Raw genomic sequence first — 25,062 nt, forward strand, 5'->3', positions numbered from 1 at the left:
TTTCATTTCATTTCATTTCATTTCATTGCATTGCATTATATTACATTTCATTTAATTACATTACATTACATTTCATTTCATTTCATTTCATTTCATTGCATTACATTTCATTTCATTACATTTCATTTCATTACATTTTATTTCATTACATTACATTTCATTTCATTAAATTACATTTCATTACATACAGTTCATTACATTACATTTCATTTCATTTCATTTCATTTCATTGCATTACATTTCATTTCATTACATTTCATTTAATTACATTACATTTCATTTCATTACATTTTATTTCATTACATTACATTTCATTTCATTAAATTACATTTCATTACATACAGTTCATTACATTACATTTCATTTCATTACATTACATTACATTCCATTACATTCAAGTTTTGTTGTTCTATTGTTATGAGAAGTGAATTTTCATTATTTCTAGTAATTATATTTTTGTTCTTTTTGTTATTTTTCTTTATGTTGCTCACTTTTTTATTTTTGTTTTCTTTTAGATTATCATTTATATATATATATATATATATATATATATATATATATATATATATTAAATTTCATTAAAATAGATGGTTAATGCACTGAAGATTCCCGAAAAGATGAAACACTAGTGTCCGTATGTATTTAATTATTATAGTATATATATATATATATATATATATATATATATATATATATATATATATATATATATATATATATATATATAGTGAGAGAGAGACACACACATATTTAAGGTTGACAAGAAGTTCTTGCAGTTTTTAACTTAAATTCAGATAAATTCGTTTCAAACAAAAATGTATTGATCGAAATAAGCACCATCAGAATCGATACATATTTGCCAACGCAAAACAAGTGGATTTATGCCAATAACGTAAAAATATTGCGTTCTGGTGACAATGAAGTTTTTGGCGTTGAAGGCGTTGAAGGCGTTTTTGATATCGCTTAGATTTTTTAAGCATTTCTCTCGCAGAAAGTTGTCAAGATGCTTGAAACCGTGGCAGTCGGTAGGTGAAAGCAGTTTCATAGCCCAATTCGTTCAACTTCTGCAGGGTTGGTTTAGCAACGTGTGGTCGGGCATTGTCATGGAGGAGAATTGGGCCTTTTTTTTAAAAAAACTAATGCTGAGTGTTGTTGTCGAAGTTTCTGATACATTTCATCCATTTGTTGACAATACTTCTCCGCCGTAATGGTTTCACCTGTATTCAAAAACTGTAATGAATGAGACCGGTCGCAGACCATCAAACAGTCAGCATAACCTTCTTTTGGTGCAAATCTGAAAGTGTCGTAGAGCTTCGTCGGCGTCTAACCACTGAGCTGAGCGTCGCTGTACGTCGTAAAGAACACACTTTTCATCGCAAGTCACAACTCGGTCAAGAAACGGGTCTTTTCTCTTGCGTAAAAGGGAAGATGGCACTTCATAACGGCGTTTCTTTTCGTTGTCGTTCAATTCGATAGGCACCTATTTATCAAGTTTTTTTTGTCTTTTTAATCTCTCTTAAGTTGTTGGAAATCGTCGTATACGTTCCGTCTAATTCTCAAATAGTTCTCGTCAAGTTCTCGAATAGTTGTGCGTGATTTGGCTTCGATTAAAGCGGTTGATTAATCGTTGTCAACATCCGATGGCCGACCAATACGCTCATCATCTTCAAGACTCTCGTCGCCACCACGAAATTTCTTAAACCACCATTGTGCTGTACATTTAGTAGTGGTTCCTGGGCAAAACTCTTCGTTCACATCGCGAGCTGTTGCAGCAGCTTTTCAACCTAGCTTGAATTGAAATAAGAAAATTATGCGAATTTGCTTATTTTCGAACTTGTATTCCATGTACTGAAAAGAAGACATAATTGTTTTAAAACGATTGTAATTCAAACGATTAGATAGAGCGGAAAAGTGTTTAAGCAGTCTTATTACTAAGCTAGAGATCGGAGTTATAAAATCTATTGATTTTAAAGTAGCGCGAGCTATTCTTAAAACCTCGGACATGATACTCTTATAAAATATATACAGAGGGCATGGGATGTTTTGCGGCATATGAATTATTTGAAAGGAGAAGAAGCTTTTTGTCAAACATTTTATGAATAAAAACTCTCATCCTCAGTCTTTGGTCCCCCGACAAAAGGAGGATGAACCTGTAAATCCACCCTTGTCTCTTGTCCGTTCGTCCGTTCGTCTGTCCGCACTTTTCTCAATAACTACTCCTTGGAATTTTTGGAAAATTCGCACAATCATTAAACATGATATGAGTAAAAAAAGTAACAAGACGGATTTTTCGGAAAAACTCCGGTTGCCCCCCTAGGGGTGTCTTTCCGGTTAAAATGGCTAAAATTGACACTTTTGTGTTTATTAAAAAAATTGATGACTTGGATTTTTATAAAACTTTCTGAAAAGTTGTAACTAACTGATTTCTATTTCATTTTGTTTGTCTATACTTCGCGATAACTCTTGGGTGTGCCCCAGGGGCTCTTTTCCTGTGTATGTCTATTCAGCAGTTTTACATAGTGCTGAACTCAAATTTAAATATGTTAAGGCCTTGAGGACTTTTGTGGCTAAAGGTGGGGGGGGGGGTAAATGATGGATTTACTCATTTCTTTTTTTGCATGGTGCAGAACTCAAATTTACATATGTTAAGGCCTAAAACTGCACCGATTGTTCATTTGAGGATTTTACGTCTCCTGGTGACTTTTGGGACTAAATAGTGGTGGTGGTGGTAGTGGGGAGCTGAATGCTGAACTTAGTCATTTTTTATGCCTCAATCACTGTACACTCATCGGGGACCATACATGTTTCACTTGTTATATCTAAGTTCAGAAATGTAGCCTGCGTTCCTCTATGTTCACAATTTAATTCTAACTCCTTTGGATACATCAGATTTTTTTTTCAAATTTCTCGTTATCATATATACATATAAGGTCGTCAATAAATCTTGTACAACAATGATAATTATGTTCTAGACATATCATTTTTATTAATGATCACACACACAAACACACACACACACACACATATATATATATATTCAATGATGTGCAGAGAACTTTTTCAAGGAAAGGCAAAAAATATGGTAGCAGTTTGGCACAGACCAATAATATATTTATCTGAAAAGGGCACATAAAACAGGAGTAAAAGGAGCAAGTGCTTAGGCACCCTTTCTGCGTGTCCCTGTATATATTCTAATAAATAAAGATTTGCCCAGAAAATTGCAGGATCTAAATCCATTGGAATATCTGTAATTTAAAGTAATATTTCATTGCGTATTTGAAAATAGCTTTCTTAATCAAGATGACTTATTAATATTTTAAAATTACCCTTGAAAACGCTAGGCTTACTATTTTTTGTTTTATACCAGAAGGCTTTAGATTTGAAAAGTCTATATATTTACCTTTACTACCTGCAATATATATATATATATATATATATATATATATATATATATATATATATATATATATATAAAGTTTTTTTTTCTCGCTTGATATTGATATAAAATACTTACATTTTCTATTTAAAAGTTATTCAAATGATTTTTTTTATATGAATATGTGAGAGACTAACTACATGAAGGTTAAGTAATCTCATATTCCTTAAAAAACGAACGTTAATTAATTACTTATTCATTTTTTATGATTTTTCTTAGATGGCTTGTTTAATTTCACTATTATGTTGACTTCTATTTATGCATAGTTTCTACATTCTGCTTAATTGTATAGAATTTTAGATGAAAACATTCTAGCAGACAGAAATATTTATATATATGTATATAAAAGTAACATTGTCAGTGTGTGTACGAAAAGTCTCGACCAAACTCCTATCTGATTATTTGATTTACAGAGTCTAAATTTTATACATAAGATATTTGGACCTGTAGCACATTTTCGATTAAGCTACTGAGAGGTAAAAATTGAAAACAAAACAGTTAACTTTGGCAGGATAAGTCGAATCAAACACTACTCCTGCTGTTTGCGCATGCTAAAATTAAACATTCATAGCTCAAAATCGCTTTGAATTTAACCTTTCGTATCCATCTTTCAGTAGTTCAGATAACGACGTTAGAGAGATAAATAGCTACTTAGGCTGAAGCGTTAAACGTTCAGGTTTCGATTTAGCGGATGGTAAATATTTTATAACTTTTGAAATCATTACTATCTATTGGATAATAATCAATAGGGAATTGGCTCTATAAAAACAAGAAATCTGCATGGATTAAAATATAATATGCGTATTTTACCAAAAGTATCTGGCACGCTGCTTGACTGTATATATGTAAATGCCTCAGTTCAGTCTCAAATTACAGTGGATACCCCCTGTAAGAGTAGTTGCGTGTGTAATTGTGAGGCAAAGGTTGCAAAATCCTGAGCCACACTTCTGAATCGGTACAGCATGAGAAGTCCATGACGACTGGAAACTATGCTGAGAATAGCAGAGAGCACATACAGCAACTGGAATTGCCAAATGGTCACCCATTTTAATACTGGCCAAGCTAAACGTTGCTTAATTCAGTGATCTAATGGTATATATGTGAATTTCGGCCAATCATTAAGGTCAGCTGTTTTGGTTCAGTATGAGAAAAAGGACGTGCATGCAAGCGTGTGTGCAATTCGAAACCGTTTTTAAAATTTGTATCTTTTTGCTAGTAATTTTCCATTACACTTCTTTTGGGTATTAGAGGCGTGTCTTAGCGTTTGTGTTTCTGCAAAACACGTATTTGAATTCTGCGATGTTTGTAAAAAAATAAAAATAAAATAAAAAATAATAATAAAAATAAATAATTAAAAAATAAGGCACGCTGCGACGAACTTGAATAAAATGAATTTTTCACTGAAAAGATCAACCTAATCGGATAGATAAAGCTCTACCCGATTAAGAGGAATAAATTATAAGAAAAGACAAGAAGATAAGTATTAAAGTTACATCAAAACATTATTATATTATCATTTCACAAAGGTTAAAGATATATACAATAAGTGAAAGGAAGATAAGGGAGGACCTCTTTATGCCATGACATTTCAAAGCTAAATGCAGAGGATAAAAAAATGAAGAGGAGAAAAAAAATCAATATGATACAAAAGTATGGGAACAATAGCACCGATTTGAAATACGTTTTAGATTAGAAATGGAAAGGTTAAGGAGAGAAATACAATGTAAGGAGAGGGAGGTTAGAGCATTAGAAAAATTTCAAAAGAAGAGGAGTATTAAGTAGGACGAGAGCTGGGTAGAAGGGAATCCAAACTTTTCCATTTTCTATTTATTCCAACTAATATTCTTCATACACATACGTAATCTCACAAACAATATAGCAAATAACTTTATTCTCCTACAATTTTAAGTTCTTCTTACGCTGCCGAATCACCACCACCACCAGCAAGACCCCGGAGGGTTAAGGGACATTTGTGTTGTGTCTTATATCCTACACACTACACTATATTCTAAAACTAAATAACAAACTCTTCCTCAATTTTTACTTCGTGTCCTGAATGTATTCAAAAAATAAAAAGAATATTGGAATAATGTATTTCAATTTTCAACAGTGCCTTTATCTATTCATACTACATTTAATCATTCTGCAGAATGATGGACTAGATTACCGAGCAATTCACATCTTATTCAAAATGGTGTCTTAGATTGGATCTTTGACTCTTTATAATTAACTGTTCCTTAAAAATCAATTATTAATATGGTTTTTAATATTAATATTATATTTAATATAAAACAAAAACAATTAAAAACTAACAATAAAGAAAATCAATTATAATTATTAGGTACGTTTTTAGCCTAAAAGAAAAGAATTGGTCCTCTAGCACTTTAATTAAACTAAAATATGAAGATAAAAATGGAACAGAAGTCGTTTAACACAGGCTAAAAGAATGCAATTTGATTAGATAGCGAAATATTGACGTCATTACTATAAATAAAATGGAATAATGAAATTGACATTATTAGAAAACAGAATTTTAAAAAATCCAATCAAATTGCATTCTATAAATGATTTTTATTAATGCAGGAATTTTTAAAACAAGTTTTTAAACGTAATTTTATAAATAAAATGATAAACATGAAAATAATTAGAAATTATAAAAAGAAACGATATTGAAATTGGCAATATTAGAAAACAGGTTTTTTTGTACCTCACGGGAAACGTGGACTCTGCGTATATGGTTTTTTAATGGATGCTCCCTGAAAGCGCATGCACAAAAGGTTTTCATTGGTCTATAAAAAAATAAATGCACGCATGATAAAAAAAAGGTCTATGAGATATATACGAAGAAAGTGAAAAAACATTTTTTGCGCATTTCAGGGAGCAACCATTAAAATTAATTAGAATTAGAGGTAGGATACAGAATTCTGACATTCTGCCCTTCGAGGTCAGGTTTCCCCTTTTGTTGGGGAAAAATCATTATTTAACAAAACTGGCGATTAAGGAAGCTCATCTTAACTGTTACCACATGGGGGTTAGTTCAACCCTCAGTAAGTTAAGGCTGCCTGGGGTTTGGATTCCTCAGGGGAGAGAAGCTGTAAAAGACTTCGTGCGTACTTGCATTGTATGTAAAAAAAATAAATGCTCTGCCTTGTAAGGCACCTGCAAGGTCAGGATTGCCTGCTCATAGGGTGAACTTTGTTCGCCCATTCAAACAAATCGGTGTGGATTTCACTGGTCAATTTTCTATTAAAGTTGGAAGGGTAGAAGTTAAAATGTACATATTACTCTTTACATGCATGAGTTTGCGTGCAATTCACTTAGAATTATTGCCGGATATGAACACCCGCTCTTTTATGTTGGTCTTTGTAAGGTTTACCAATTTATTTGGTATCCCTACGCATGTATATTCCGATATCGCGAAATCTTTTGTTGCATCCGGAATATTGTTATCGAACGTGCTCGAATAGGACGAGTTGAAGGAACAATTTAAATCCATACACATCGTCCATCGAACAATTCCCCTTTACTCTGCCTAGTAGGGGAGAGCCTGGGAGAGACTAATCAAAACTGTCAGACAATGTTTGAGGAAACTATTGAGCAGAAGAAAGTTGGATTATTTGGAATTTCTGACTGCACTTTCTGATGTGCAAAAGACTGGCAAACCCCCTCACTTATATTGCTTCTGATGACAAAGACTTTAGTATTTTAACTCCGAATCATTTTCTTCAAACAGGATATCAACCTCGTTTGCTTATTAATAATTATGATGCTGAATTATGTTTTGACCCTCCAAATAGGATTGCCTTATTACATTCCCTCGAAATGAGGAATAAATTTGTTGAAAAATTCAATCGTATCTGGCATAATGATTATCTCCACAATCGGGAGCAATTGCGCCCCCAAGTTAGTTATCTGTTGGAGAGATAGTACTTATTAAGACTCCCAACAAAACCTGACAATTTTGGAATCTTGGTAAAATAATCAAATTAATTACTGGAAGCGACAATAATGTTCGTTCCGCGGTTGTTTTTAAAGATGGGTGCGAGCAGGTTCATTTCTTAAATCTTGTGCCCTTGGAAATTAAGGGTAATAATGATATTGCATCAACTGAGTTTATAGAAGAAGGAGGTCCCTTTTTCTGTCCAACCTGTTCTGTTCCTAATGATGAAACATCACCAATGGTGTGCTGCGATTCCTGTGACAGCTGGTACTATTTCAGCTGCGTAGGAGTTAATCGGCAAGATTCCTTAGGGGAGTGGTTTTGTTCTAATTGTAAGGATGAAGCTCCTCAAGTCAGTCCATATAGTGGAAATTAGCTAATGTCTGGATGCATGAGAATTTTGAAATTTAAACTGAAAATTGACAACAGACAGTGGCACACATATATCAATATTTAAAAAAAAAATTAATTGAATTCAAGTTGCAATTAACTTGTATTGGGAAAAAGTAATGATTATCCGTTTTTTCCTCTGGCAGTGTAATATTAAGAAAATTAACTGAATTAAAGTTATAATTTTTGAATCTCAGTTTCAATTGTCAACAAACAAACATATTAAGGATAAGAAATTTAACTGAATTAAAACATATTGAAATTAAATTTGTTTAAGTTAAGACTTATATTTATTGGATTAACTTGCTATTCCTCGTTTATCCGACCGTTTTATTAATTGACTTGTATTGAGGAAAAAGTAATGACTATCCATTACTTTTTCCTCTCCTCCTTGGTAGTGTGTGAGAAATTCCACATACAACTGCCATTTTACTTTTAGGCCGGCCATACAGTTCTAGTAGCCGGTCTGTGATTGGTTTAAATTTGAGTGTGTCAGGTGATTTGACTTGGCGCCTTTTTTGTATTCTTGCGTTTATTTTTGAGTCTAAGAGAAAACACAGAACGGGATAGACTCACAGCGGTTCTCGCTCTAGGGAACCAAGACAATTCCTTTATGGACACCAAACAGTCGGTGAACGAAGGACACATCTCTACAAGCATAGACAACTTATTTTGCTGAACCTATTCAGATCCAGGATGACATCCAAGAAACTGTTCGTCATGTTATTATCCAAATATTGGATCTGATCTTATTTCTTCTTCAGTCCCAAGGGGCTCACATTATGCCTGATTATATACACTATCATTCCCGCCGTGTTCTCCATGAACATCATGGATCCTTCCAAAGGAACAACGAACTAACATTCCAACAATAGGAATTCGAAATAAAGGCTCCATGCATATAGTAGCAAATCAGGTCACCGTTTTGCAAAAAAACTTACCAGAACCAAAGAACTTTCATTGTGAATAAATTTTGAGTTTAAAGGTATGGCTTTGTTTGTGGAATTCATTTGCTACTGCAGGGAGGAAATTGAGTGTGTAAGGAAGAAATTTCTTACACCGTTCACAAAGAAAACAAGCCTGTCTGTTCTGTTCATTTATTTACAATTAAAAAAAATTGTATTTAATTTATCCATTCGTCTTAGTCATCTTTGCTTGATTGTTCAATTCCATTGTACACTTTATAATTTATCATTTTTTCGAATCATAACATCGACACCCGTTAGTCCCGCAATATTGTAAACAAAAAACAATCAATTACTAAGTTTGTTTATGGCATTGCAAATATTTGTCTAGAAAAAAAAAATGTAAAATTTATTTATTTATTTTTATTCTTATTTTTTTGGCGTTGTACAACCATCATCCCCATGCGTAATTTCTATACTGATAGATTTTTTGAAATTTTTTCACTCGATTATTATTGATTGGACACTTATTAACCAGATTATGAAAAATCATTATTTCGACATTTGAAATGGGTGCTCACTTTTTAGTTACAACGTTTTGGTAAATCAGTCACCCATTTTGTAACCAATGAAAACGCGGGTATATCAAAACCATAGAAAGTAAAAATGACATGAGCCTACCGCAATTATAAGCCAGAAATATTTGTTTCTCAAAGAAAAAAAAAAGAAAGAACATGACTTTTTTATTGTTGTGAGTATGTTCCTTAAGATTTATAGCATACGAGCGTTCCAGCCTGATACAAAACCAAATGTACGTGCATGCGCACAAAAATAAAATGTCAGCTAATGCTTAATAAACATTTTACATGTAAATTTGCCGATGTCTGTATGCGATATCCATGCATGTAAGCAAAGATATTATTCGCTATAAACCACTCTTGGTGCATGAATATTATTTCCTGAGAATTTCAGTGCTATGTGACCAGTAGTTTAATAGTTTGCCTGTTAGATATTTACACACACATACGTCTACTGTTTTATTTATATAGATGAGAGAGTGATTATTATATGTGTTTATTCTCGTAGCAACTTTTCCAACATTGACGTTTTATAGAGACGATTTCTTTTGATTGGCTGTTGGTTTATATATATATATATATATATATATATATATATATATATATATATATATATATATATATATATATACGTTTTTTATTTAATTATATGTACACATATATTTATTTAAAAATTATTAATTAGACCTACATACACTAGTGTTTAATACTTACGCAATCTTCAGTGTTGGGTAACGATTCCTGCCGGTTATATATATATATATATATATATATATATATATATATATATATATATATATATACACGTTTTTCTATTTAATTAAATGTACGTATATATTTATATAATAATTATTAATTTAGACCTACGTACACTGGCGTTTCATACTTACACAATCATAAGTGTAGTGTAACAATTTCTGCCAATAATAAATATATGTATACGTTTTTTTACTGTTTTATATATAATATATGTATATATATATATATATATATAATTTAGATCTACAGACATAGTGTTTCATATTTACGCAATTATAAGTGTAGAGTAACAATTAATGCCGGTAATATATATATATATATATATATATATATATATATATATATATATATATATATATATATGTGTGTGTATGTTGTAATTTAATTATATGTATATATATTTTTATAATAATTATTAATTTAGACTTACATAGACTTGAGTTTCATGCTTACGCAATCATCAGTGTAGGTAACAATTTCTGTCGGTAATATATACATATTGTTTTATTTAATTATATGCATATATATTTGTATAATAGTTATTAATTTAGATATACATGCAGTAGTGTTTCGTACTTACGCAATCATCAATGTAGGGTAGCAATTTCTGACTGTAACTGGTTTTTAAAAGTTCTCAGAATATGTAAGGAACGTGAGAGTCGTCTCTTCTTATTGACTGTTGCTTACCATGGCAACCTTTTCACCATTGCCGTTTTTTAGAGACGATTTCTTCTGATTGGCATTTGGTTAATATAATAGCTTTTACAACATTGACGTTTTATCTCCAGTTTTCAATGTTTTTCGTAAAAACACGGTATTTTAATAAATTAATATAAATGAGTTACAATTTCTATAATGTATGCATCATCTTCTTTTATTGTAATAAATATTATTTTTATATCTACAAATAATTTATAAAGAAATATAAAGAAAGGCCAAGACTTTAGGATTTTTATTGTGTTAATTAACAATAATAATTTAGAGAAGTTTATTTTTTTCTCTAATTATAACGCTAAAGAAAGAAAGGGATTTTGAGTGTCGTTTATCTTGGTGTCTGTACCTAGCAGGAGAAAAGGAAAGAGTAATATTTTTTATTAAATTTTACCACGTTGTGGACACCTTCATAAATCATAGCGGGAATATCGCTCGCATGCCATCGTTCGCTTACGACGTCGCCCGTTAATTCTATTTCTCTCTTGTGTCTTCCTTCTTTTTGTTTGTTTATTTAATTGTGTCTTTTATTTTACTGTTTCGTCACGATACGAATTGTTTGTAATAATGTCAACTTTTGGGAGAAAAACATTAAATGAAAAAACGAGGAAGCAAGGAGAAAACGAAGAGGAAATCCAGTAAGAGAAATCAGAGAGAGAGAGAGAGAGAGAGAGAGAGAGAGAGAGAGAGAGAGAGAGAGAGAGAGAGAGAGAGATGAAAAAGTGAAACAGAATGAAAGAGTAAAAGGGAGATAACATTGGAAGATAATTTAGGGTGAATTTTATTGAAAGCAGACGACTGCATAAATAATTTTTGAACATCATTTTTATCGGGTAACAAAAGAAATATGAATAGGATTTATCAGTAGACGATAGATAGGAAGGTAGGTAAAAGAAACTTAAGATAAGTTTGTTGTTCATAGTGACGGTTATAAAACCACAGAACAATGGATGTAGATATATTTAGATTTGGTTCGCGGACACCTTGAGGAGTGTCCGAACAACTTCATACAACAAGAATAATGCATATTCTTAGGATGCATCCAGTTATTGTGGTGTGCGTTTAGCGTTCACAGAAGGACAACTGAAACATTGAGTCGTAATTGGTCAATCAAATCCTATTCCGATTATAAATTGTTTTATTAGTTAATATATTTAAGCCATCACGAGAACAAGCTTTAAAGTCCACACAAATCGCCTACCGATTGGATATGAAAAGGTCGTAGAAGAAAAGACACGTGAGTTGTATACAACAGGTTGAAATTTATTCAAAAGCAAATGTGATTGTTAGAAATCAATACATCGATGTTTTTTTTCATCGCTTTCCTAATAGAATGGAGATGAAAATAGATTTTCGTTAGTTAGATTGGTTTAAAAAAAAAATAGAAATATTTTTAATATTTTCAATTACTCTCATTTCGTTCTGGCCAATGTCTTTTTAATTAATCATGCACGCAGTATGTAGGAAGATTTTTAATCCTATAAACGGAGAAGATTTTTTTATCATTATTTTACATTTATTTAACTCTTTCATTTGTTCGCTACATAATATACATTTTAGACAAAACATATGGCACTACCACTACCTACATTTTAAACACGTTTTTGATTGGTTAATACATTCTTGCTTAACCAAATAAAAGATTAACAGAATTATAGTTGCTGAACATGAATTGACCTCTGATCAGTCTAAACAAATTCGCCCTTCCCAAAGCCGAATACAATGAACACGATTTGATATTTGAAAGAAACGTATTATTATATGTATACTTGCTGATCAAGTTTTTCAATTAAATGCTCCCTATATGATAGTCTCACACAGTGGAAGAACAGATTAACACGTTTGCTACTATCGCGCATAATCTTCAGCTTTTCATCAAATGGCATATACTTTCCGCTTTTACAACGACAAAAATGCTTAAAAACTTGCATTTTTATGAGAGAGAGAGAGAGAGAGAGAGAAAGAGGGGAGAAAAGAGTGACATATCTTTTTCTAAAGTATTTTACATTATTATTTTATAATCACAAATAACTTGTTTATACAATTCGATTGCTTACAAATCTCTTTCAAATTACAAGGGATCATGATCAAGTATTTTATTTAATTTTTTTCAGCTAATGCCCAATGTCAAAAGGAAGATTTCGTCATAGCACCAACATGCAACAGATGTTTAAAGAAATTTCGTACCATGTCTATTTCATATTAAGTATTTAAGGGCTTTCAATTTTGACATTTTGTAAAAAGTCAATTTCACTTCAATGAAGGAATACAATTGTTATCTTTTCTGTATTCCTAATTGTATTAAAATGGTTTGGCATTTTTTTTTTTTTTGTTTTTAAAAACGTAAACCAGAAATTAACTGAGAAGAAATGTAATAAAGATGAGAATATCTATCGGATTCAAATTTCAACATTGAAGTGTATTTATTTTCTTATAAGAAATTAAGAGAAAAATCAAAAACTGTGTATGCGTGGAGGGAGTTCCAATGAATGAAACAAAAATGAGAAAAAAAAATAGTCTCCTGGGCGACACCGACGTGTTTTTATCTTTGTATTAATCTATAATGACACAAAACTCTGGTGTGTTGAAATAATAATGCATATTCTTAGGATGCATCCAGTTATTGTGGTGTGCGTTCGGCGTTGATAGAAGGACAACTGAAACATTGAGTCGTAATTGGTCAATCAAATCACGTGATTAGGTTTTATTCTTTACTCCGATTATAAATTGTTTACTGGTTAAAATATTTTTTATTCAGGGTAGTTTAATAGAATATTTCGTTTTAAAGTTTTATTAATACAAGTATGACGAAACAATAACAGTCGACCTAAATATAAATTTGCATTCAATTTTATGCAATGTGAAGCTTGCGTGTTTACAATTTTATAAAAGTCAGATCAAAAATCGTTGTTATTTGATTTTATTTTACTTTTCGCAATAAATATTCGATTAATATTAAACCAAAGGAAATTCACCCTGCATTTATCAAATGTATGTATTAACCAAAAACGGACATACATACACACATCGTCTGATAGTTTTATTAATAGTCATAAGACGTTCCTTGAGAGTCTCGTTCAACAACAAAGCCAATAGGACGTTCAATTTCACATGACACGAAGCTAATCCTGTTTACAAGTTTTTATTTTTAAATTGCTATGTTCTTTGGTCACAAAAACAGAGAGAGAGAGAGAGAGAGAGAGAGAGAGAGATAGAGAGAGAGAGAGAGACAGACAGACAGACAGACAGACAGACATACAGACAGACAGACAGAAAGAGAAATGGGTGAAGGAGACAACTAGATACATACTAAAGACAAAGAGACTGAGATATTGTTAAGTTTACAAATCCTGGTGTCGACCAAGTAGATTTGACCTTTTGTTTCTTTCGATGCACTCGACAACCGGGATTGGCACGGGATTTTGTAAATATTTTTTAAACCCAGCTAAGATCAAATCTGATTGACAACATCCTTAAGTCGTCATGTTTTAATAACATCGTTTGCAATTTTACTTGTCCCCGCAAAAAGACAAAAAAGGTCGGGTATAATATTTTTAAATCTGGGAAGCTGTAGTCCCCAAAGGTTTTTATTCTTGCGCCACATTTTTGTGAATGTGTCGAATTAACAGGTGATTTGTTTGAATATGTCTGATTGAAGTACTTTTGGTTATTCTAGGTGTTTGTTTTGTTTATTTTTTTAGCTGTGCAAATATGATGAGTTTACTTATTAAATTTAAACACAGGTTAACTCACACCATAAACATATTACCCATAATATATATAATCACCATAAACTCACACCATAAACATATTACCCATAATATATATAATCACCATAAACTCACACCATAAACATATTACCCATAATATATATAATCACCATAAACTCACACCATAAACATATTACCCATAATATATATAATCACCATAAACTCACACCATAAACATATTACCCATAATATATATAATCACCATAAACTCACACCATAAACATATTACCCATAATATATATAATCACCATAAACTCACACCATAAACATATTACCCATAATATATATAATCACCATAAACTCACACCATAAACATATTACCCATAATATATATAATCACCATAAACTCACACCATAAACATATTACCCATAATATATATAATCACCATAAACTCACACCATAAACATATTACCCATAATATATATAATCACCATAAACTCACACCATAAACATATTACCCATAATATATATAATCACCATAAACTCACACCATAAACATATTACCCATAATATATATAATCACCATAAACTCACACCATAAACATATTACCCATAATATATATAATCACCATAAACTCACACCATAAACATATTACCCATAATATATATAATCACCATAAACTCACACCATAAACATATTACCCATAATATATATAATCACCATAAACTCACACCATAAACATATTACCCATAATATATATAATCACCATAAACTCACACCATAAACATATTACCCATAATATATATAATCACCATAAACTCACACCATAAACATATTACCCATAATATATATAATCACCATAAACTCACACCATAAACATATTACCCATAATAATTAATATATATAATCACCATAAACTCACACCATAAACATATTACCCATAATAATTAATATATATAATCATCATAAACTCACACCATAAACATATTACCCATAATAATTAATATATATAATCACCATAAACTCACACCATAAACATATTACCCATAATAATTAATATATATAATCACCATAAACTCACACCATAAACATATTACCCATAATATATATAATCACCATAAACTCACACCATAAACATATTACCCATAATATATATAATCACCATAAACTCACACAATAAACATATTACCCATAATAATTAATATATATAATCACCATAAACTCACACCATAAACATATTACCCATAATAATTAATATATATAATCACCATAAACTCACACCATAAACATATTACCCATAATAATTAATATATATAATCACCATAAACTCACACCATAAACATATTACCCATAATAATTAATATATATAATCACCATAAACTCACACCATAAACATATTACCCATAATATATATAATCACCATAAACTCACACCATAAACATATTACCCATAATAATTAATATATATAATCACCATAAACTCACACCATAAACATATTACCCATAATATATATAATCACCATAAACTCACACCATAAACATATTACCCATAATAATTAATATATATAATCACCATAAACTCACACCATAAACATATTACCCATAATAATTAATATATATAATCACCATAAACTCACACCATAAACATATTACCCATAATATATATAATCACCATAAACTCACACCATAAACATATTACCCATAATATATATAATCACCATAAACTCACACCATAAACATATTACCCATAATAATTAATATATATAATCACCATAAACTCACACCATAAACATATTACCCATAATAATTAATATATATAATCACCATAAACTCACACCATAAACATATTACCCATAATAATTAATATATATAATCACCATAAACTCACACCATAAACATATTACCCATAATATATATAATCACCATAAACTCACACCATAAACATATTACCCATAATATATATAATCACCATAAACTCACACCATAAACATATTACCCATAATAATTAATATATATAATCACCATAAACTCACACCATAAACATATTACCCATAATAATTAATATATATAATCACCATAAACTCACACCATAAACATATTACCCATAATAATTAATATATATAATCACCATAAACTCACACCATAAACATATTACCCATAATAATTAATATATATAATCACCATAAACTCACACCATAAACATATTACCCATAATATATATAATCACCATAAACTCACACCATAAACATATTACCCATAATATATATAATCACCATAAACTCACACCATAAACATATTACCCATAATAATTAATATATATAATCACCATAAACTCACACCATAAACATATTACCCATAATAATTAATATATATAATCACCATAAACTCACACCATAAACATATTACCCATAATAATTAATATATATAATCACCATAAACTCACACCATAAACATATTACCCATAATATATATAATCACCATAAACTCACACCATAAACATATTACCCATAATATATATAATCACCATAAACTCACACCATAAACATATTACCCATAATAATTAATATATATAATCACCATAAACTCACACCATAAACATATTACCCATAATAATTAATATATATAATCACCATAAACTCACACCATAAACATATTACCCATAATAATTAATATATATAATCACCATAAACTCACACCATAAACATATTACCCATAATAATTAATATATATAATCACCATAAACTCACACCATAAACATATTACCCATAATATATATAATCACCATAAACTCACACCATAAACATATTACCCATAATATATATAATCACCATAAACTCACACCATAAACATATTACCCATAATAATTAATATATATAACCAGTCAATAAATAACAAAACAAAAATACACTCATTCCATTTCAAATCCACATTTGAATTATAACAGATATATTTATTCCAAAAAGAAGAATAATTACATCATATCTTTTTAAATATCTAAAAAACTATATGACGTTTAAAAAATCTCACCCACTCCAAAACGCCATACATATTTTGAAATGCAAACAATTTTTTCAATTCTGAAATCAAACAATGACAACCTTTTAACATCGTGTACAATTTCAAATATTTTACTGCTATTTTATGCTCTTTAATTTAATCGCATTGATAAAGTCTTCAAATAAAAGCGAAATGTTGATGAACATATAACTTAGTTGGAATATTATTTCCTTTATTATCACACACACACACACATACACACACATATATATAGGAATATATATATGAATATATATATATATATATATATATATATATATATATATATATATATAAAGATATACACATATCATCATCATCGGCGGTCACTCGTGTCCGAGTAAGACTGTCCTCCGTTGTGGCTTCTGTGGGTCCTCAGGTGAGCATAGAGCCCAATCCTAGACCCAATTTGTCTTGTGCAATTTGGGCAGATAAAGGTAGTGGTGGTGGGGTGGGGTTGGGTGTGTCTGGTTGATAATCTGTCCTTTCTCTGCTTGCGTTTATCTTCAGCAGCTTGATTTAGGTCACTACTATAAAGCGCAGCACCTTTGTGGACAGCGCTCCTCCATGCCAACCTGCTCCCAGCCACGTCCTCCCATGTCTCAAGGTCCATGTGAAACCGCTTTAGATTTGCTTTGATGTTGTCCTTATACCTCATCTTTTGGCCACCCTGGGCACGCTTTCCCTCAACAAGCTGAGAGTAGAAAATCTGTTTTGGGAGGCGGAGATCCGGCATTCGGACAACATGACCAGTCCATCTGAGCTGGCGTTGAGCAACAGTAGCGGTGATAGTGGGAATGTCAGCCTCACTCAGGACGCTGGTGTTGGTGCGTCGGTCCTTCCAACTAATTCTGAGGATATTTCGGAGGCATCTTTGGTGGTACGTCTCCAGGGTTTTTACGAGCCTCCTGTATGTGGTCCAGGTCTCCGATCCATAGAGAAGAGTGGGCAGCAAGACAGCTTTATATACCATGATTTTGGTCTTTGCCAGAAGGTCACGGTTCTCAAATACTCTCTTCCTTAGCCTAGAGAAAGCCCCACTGGCACAGCTGAGACGGTGTTGTATTTAATCATCTATGTTGGCTTTTGATGATAGGATGCTGCCTAGGTATGGGAAGTGGTCCACATTTTCAAGTCTAGCGTTGTCGATGGAGATGTTTGGGGGTGAGACTGGAGTACTGTTTGGTGGTGATTGATGGAGGATTTGTTTTTTTTTTATATTAATTGTTAGTCCTAGCTGTTTGTACGCCCTCGTGAAGGCAACCAGTGTACACTGTAGGTCCTCTTCTGAGAGGGCTACAAGGGCGTTATCGTCTGCATACTGTAGCTCCATAATGGATATGGCGTTCGTTCGACCTTTGGCCCTAAATCTGTTGATGTTAAAAAGTCGCCCGTCAGTTCTGTACATAATCCGAACTCCATGGGGAAGATGTTTGTCCGTGAGATGGAGGATAGCAGTAATGAAGATGGAGAACAGGGTTGGGGCAATGACACATCCCTGTTTCACTACCTATGAATATATATATGAAAATTAAAAATTGCGTAATAAAAACATATTAAAGGGATATGCAGCTTCTCTTCCAATTTTCGTATTTTAATCATGTAAAATAACACTTCATTTCCTTATGACGGATTGATTGTGGCTATTGTGGATTCAGTGATAGATATAATAATCAAGTGATTGATTTTGCGCTACGAAAGAGATGGTGTCAAGAATTGTAAATGTACACTGAATCAAAGGAATAAATTATAAGATAGTCAACACCTTGAATTTTGTAATATATTTTTTCTCGTTTAGTCTCTCTATATATGAATATATATATATATATATATATATATATATATATATATATATATATATATATAAATATCTCTATATAAATATATATATATGAATATATATAAAAATATATAAATATATATGAATATATATGCATATCAAAATATGTATATATATGAATATATATATATATATATATATATATATATATATATATATATGTATATGAATACATATATATGGATATATATATGAATACTAGCATGGGTGGCCGATGTTGCCCGAGTGTTTGAAGGTGTATGCTGAGCAAAAACAAAACAAAAAACGTCATTTTTTTTACTTTGACCCCTATTATGACCCCTTAACATTTAGGGAAATGCACACACACACACACACACACACACACACACACACACACACACGTTCACTTTTATATATATATATAGATAAATATATATCTTTATATGAATATATCTATCTATATATCTATAAAAGTGAACGTGTCTATGTGTCTGTGTGTGTCTGTGTGTGTCTGTGTACATTTTCCTTCGCAATAACTCTGTCAATCTTTAGCCTACAGACACGAAATTTGATATACAGGGTACTGAGATTTGGGAAAATCTATGTGATCGGTTTTCGGCCAGAAATTTGGCTGTTAAGGGGTCAAAGTTCAACGATTTGACCTTTGAGAACTCTACCAAACTCCTCCGAAAATTTGGGGTTCTAAACACTTGAAATTTTAGATATAGGTTTCTTGGACATGTATCTAACTTAATAACTCAATGTGAGCCCAAAACCATAAATTTTAAGGGGTCATAATAGGGGTTAAAGTTAAAAAAATTTACCGTTTTTTTTTTGTTTTATTTTATTATTTTTTTTTTTTGCTCAGCATACACCTCCAAACACCCGGGCAACGCCGGGCACCCATGCTAGCTATGTCTATAAAAGTGAAAGTGTGTGTGTGTGTGTGTGTGTGTGCGTGTGTGTGTGTGTGTGTGTACATTTCCATACGCAATAATTCTGTCAATTTGTAGCCTACAGACTCGAAATGTGATACACAGGGTACTGAGATTTGGGAAAATCGATGTGATCGGTTTTTGGTCAGAAATTTTGCGATTAAGGGGTCAAAGTTCAACGATTTGACCTTTGAGAACTCTACCAAGCTCCTCCGACAATTTGGGGTCCAAACACTTGAAATTTTAGATATAGGTTCCTTGGACATGGATCTAACTTAATAACTTGATTTGAGGCCAAAACAATAAATTTTAAGGAGTCATAATTTAAAAAAAATTGACCACTGCGTTCTCTTCCAAATTACTCAGACTCTGGTCTAAATATCTGAAATTTTACATAAAGGGTATTCAGAGATAGGGCAAGCTTTTTCATCAGTTTGGGTCGAAAATTTTTAGTTACCAATATATAAATGTATGTATGTATGTCTGTTTGCATGTCTGCCTTAAACTTTCAATAGAGGCGACAGATTTTACCAAAATCAGTATCGTTTTAATGTTCGACCTTTCATACGACAAATATCGAACAATTGGCTAAAAACATTAATATCTACCCCTTCAACTAGGCACTTTTTTCGCCGATATTTTAAAAAGTTATCCTCTCCTTTAGATTGTCTAGCCTTAATTTTAAAAAAGTCGCTTCCGGTTTGGCGGTGGTCGTAATAGCATAAACGTTAGGTTTTACCCCGTTCTTTTCCTCCTTTGCGGTACGGGTTCGAGCCTGCCTTCCTACTACCACTTTTTTTTTTTTGCTCAACATACACATCCAAACACCCGGGCAACGCCGGGCTGAAATGCTAGTATATATATATATATATATATATATATATATATATATATATATATATATATATATATATATATATATATATATATATATATATAACGGCTAAATAAAGACCAAAAATCATTCATGAATTTAAAAAATAAAAAATGAAAATAAAGGTTAGCTAGCCAGGTTTCGTTCCTCATTTATCAAAGCTAAATTGAGGAAAATACGATTTAAAACAAACAAAAAAGTAATGAATATGGCGGTGGTAGGGAAACCCCCAGAAATAAACGGGGGGGGGGGAAATTACATAGAAACTAAATTAAGTCCTAGAAGATTTTCTTTTTGCTTGCAAAGAGAAGGTCTCAAAGACTTAATAAAAAGAGTCTCTAAAATTTTCAAATGATAGGGAGAGTGCGACTTACTAAGGATCGTAAACATGTCAGCACTGAAATTCGTGGCACACGCATAGTTATTTATAAGATGATCGCAAATCGCAGAACTATACGTATTATTCAGAACATCCGAGGGTGAAAAATTTGCATAATGAATCTTTGAAGGCACATGCTGTTTCAAACGAAAATATAATCTTTGCGATATTCGCCCAACATAGTGTGTAACTACATTTAAATAAATAAATAATAGAATTATTATGGGGGGGGAGAACATCTTTGCGAATAGACGGCAACATAGGCCTAGTTGCAAAAACAACACGCGGGTTCGATGCAAAATAACACCGTTGCACAGACAAAGGAATTTGCTTAGCAAGTCGGTCACTGATGTTACCTAACCAAGGTAGACGTAGGTACACAGGACATCTATTAGCGTATTTGCGACCATCTAATAAATAACCATGCGTGTGTCACGAATTTCAGTGCTGACATGTTTATGATCCTTAGTAAGTCGTACTCTCCCTATCATTTGAAAATTTTAGAGACTCTTTTTATTAAGTCTTTGAAACCTTCTCTTTGCAAGCAAAAAGAAAATCTTCTAGGACTTAATTTAGTTTCTACGTAATCCCCCCTCCGCCATTTATTTCTGTCTTTTTCCCTACCCCCGCCATATTCATGACTTTTTTGTTTGTTTTAAATCGTATTTTCCTCGATTTAGCTTTGATAAGTGAGGAACGAAACCTGGTTAGCTAACCTTTATTTTAATTTTTTATTTTTTAAATTCATTATGCTTTTTGGTCTATCTTTAGCCGTTATAAAATTCTGTACCCCCGTAAAATTTTCATATATATATGTAGATGAATACATATATTAATTTTCATACATATATATATATATATATATATATATATATATATATATATATATATATATATATATATATGAATATATATGAATATATATATATATATTTATATGAATATATATATATTTATATGAATATATATATATATGAATATATTTATATATATTCACACACACACACACACACATACACACACACATATATATATATATATATATATATATATATATATATATATATATATATATATATATATATATATATATATATACTAGCAGAAGTACCCGTCGTTGCTTACGGAAAATGGACTGTGATTGATGAAAGTTTGATAAGTTATGAAAAGGAGGGGGTCTGTAAAGAGATAGGTTTTGATACTCAAAAAAAAAAAAACATAACGCAAAATATGATGAAAGTAAAGATAATTTTCGCGAAAATATATTTTTTATATAAACTTTGTTTACATTCGTAGCCAACAGTGGCCAACAAAATGATGTTAGAAAATGTTATATATATATAATAATATAAATATACAAGAAATAAATGTTACCATAGTCAATAAAAGTTACTTTTATGGTAGAAATGATCATTGATTTGTATTTTTAAGTAGTTTGTAAAAAAAATAATTTTTTTAATCCACGAACCGGTTTAAAAAAATCAAAATGGCAGCGACTTTGAAATGGAGAACCCCGTTTTCAATTTGAAGGAGGGGCACCTGAGCATTCTGTGTTAACAATTTAAGAGAGTTCCGTCAACGTAACGAATATTTATAAACATATTTTAATGTTTTCCGTTATTTTGTGCTTGAGGAATATTCGATTATGGCATGTGTAGTTTATATAAAATTTCGTTTAAGTAGTTATCGCCTCTCTAGATGGATAGATAGAGAGGTTGAGAAGGAGAGAGAGATAGATAGAGAGAGAGAGAGAGAGATAGAGAGAGGGGTAGAGAGGGGCATCGTCATCATTATAGACTTGCTAAACTTTTTCTCTCATTCGCAAAATAATTCACGCCTCCAGAATATGTTTTACAGGCATTATTTCGAAGGCCTGTAACGTCATAAGTTTACAGTAGGTCATTCGACTAAAGTGTTTACTTTTCCTTTTCCTCTTAGCGCCACACGTTCGATCTTAGCTGTTGTGGATATTTTTTTCTCGAACACGTACTCGCTACTATTTTCATTTCTTATAGGGGTTGCTTAATTAAAAAAAAAATTTCAGAGGGTTCGCACAGATAATAACTAATATTATGTTTTGATTTTATTTATAAACGCAAATTGGTCACAAAAAAGATACACTTGTATTTTCTTTTTAGGTGAAAATTTAAAAAACCTGTGCGTACTTTAAACACTTATAACTAATATTAAATGTTTTGTTTTTATTTTAAACCCAAATAAGTCACAAAGATAAATTACAATTTTTTTAGGTATATATATATATATATATATATATATATATATATATATATATATATATATATATATTGAAAAATGTCTGTGAACAATATTTCTTTCAAAATTATTTTTAAAAATTCTGTTTCTGTTGTCTAAAATTAATATTTATAAAGGTTTACCTTGTTTCAAATTATAAAGTGTTCTATTTATATTGTTTACAATATAAATAAAATTATGTATATATTGTTTAAAATAAATAATAATTGTTTATTATTTAAAGAAAACGTTCTGTTTATAGTCATGTTTTTAATAGCATTTACATGTTTACATGATAACGTACAGGTGACTACAAGAATTTAGTTCCTTTTAAGTGATAGAGGATTCGAGAGTATTTTGTCACCTAAACTTCAATCTGGCCAACAAAAAATATAATACCCTGAAGCATATTCTGCCCGCCAGATTAGTACACACGGTCCGACCGACATTACAACCACCAATTTTTTTTTATTTGTTCATAGTATTTGCGCATGGGAATCCTAACAGCGATTATCAAAGTTACATTTCGGCCCAAGTTTTTGACAACCCACCCCCACTCACAAAATGGGGTGTCTATTCCGAAAGCCGTTCTCAACATGAGGAGGTTGGTGGTTGGGCTACAACAACAACGGCTGTACTTTAATTTTTTATGTGAGGGAGGCATGCTACCACTTGGCAACGCCGGTTAACGGGTTCTGCCAGTTATTACTATTATTAAAATTATTTGAGCTTTTAATCACATTTTTATTGTTATCTTGCAATGTTGGCTATTATTATCATTAGATGAGTTTTGATTGTGATCATTATTCAAATTATTCTGACTTTACTCTCATTTTGATTGTTATCTTTAAAATGAATATTCCTGGTCTAATTTACAGAATGTGTTTTCATAGGATATGAGGGCAGTATTTAGGATTGACATCACTCTTTCAAAGAGTGATATCAGCTCTGAATGCTGTAAAGAGTCTGTTTGCAAAGATCTGGCACATTGATGCATTCAACACAGTCAATAATGAGTGGAAAATGAAAAAAAAATATTTCATTTTATAAATTGTATAGAAGACTATTGTTGTATTATTTATTATTTTTTTTCATAAATTACAATCATGCAATATCTAATAATGTTTCTGGAAATTTATTCGTTCATCAAATGTTTGTATCTGTACATTGATCGTATCATTTGCAATTTGCAAACGCTGCTCGGGTGTCAGTCTCTTCATGAATTGCCAAACGAAGTTGAACTCAAAATAACCGATAGTTGCCGAATCTGCGATTAAAGAAAATAGTGTTCTCAAAAACACCCTATTCTTAAAAATATATTTTTATATAAACTCAGAAAAATGTATGTGTGTGT

At 31.2% G+C, this 25,062-nt stretch overlaps 1 protein-coding gene across 3 annotated transcripts in view; it reads left to right on the top strand.

The window, feature by feature from the left end:
* The window catches only part of LOC145295734 (calbindin-32-like), a 250,356-nt gene that overhangs the window by 76,456 nt on the left and 148,838 nt on the right, over positions 1–25,062 (top strand). The gene's annotated exons all lie outside the window — the stretch shown is intronic.

This window comes from Euprymna scolopes, chromosome 2 (genome assembly GCF_053919585.1).
Source record: "Euprymna scolopes isolate OS-2025 chromosome 2, ASM5391958v1, whole genome shotgun sequence".
NCBI lineage: Eukaryota > Metazoa > Mollusca > Cephalopoda > Sepiida > Sepiolidae > Euprymna > Euprymna scolopes.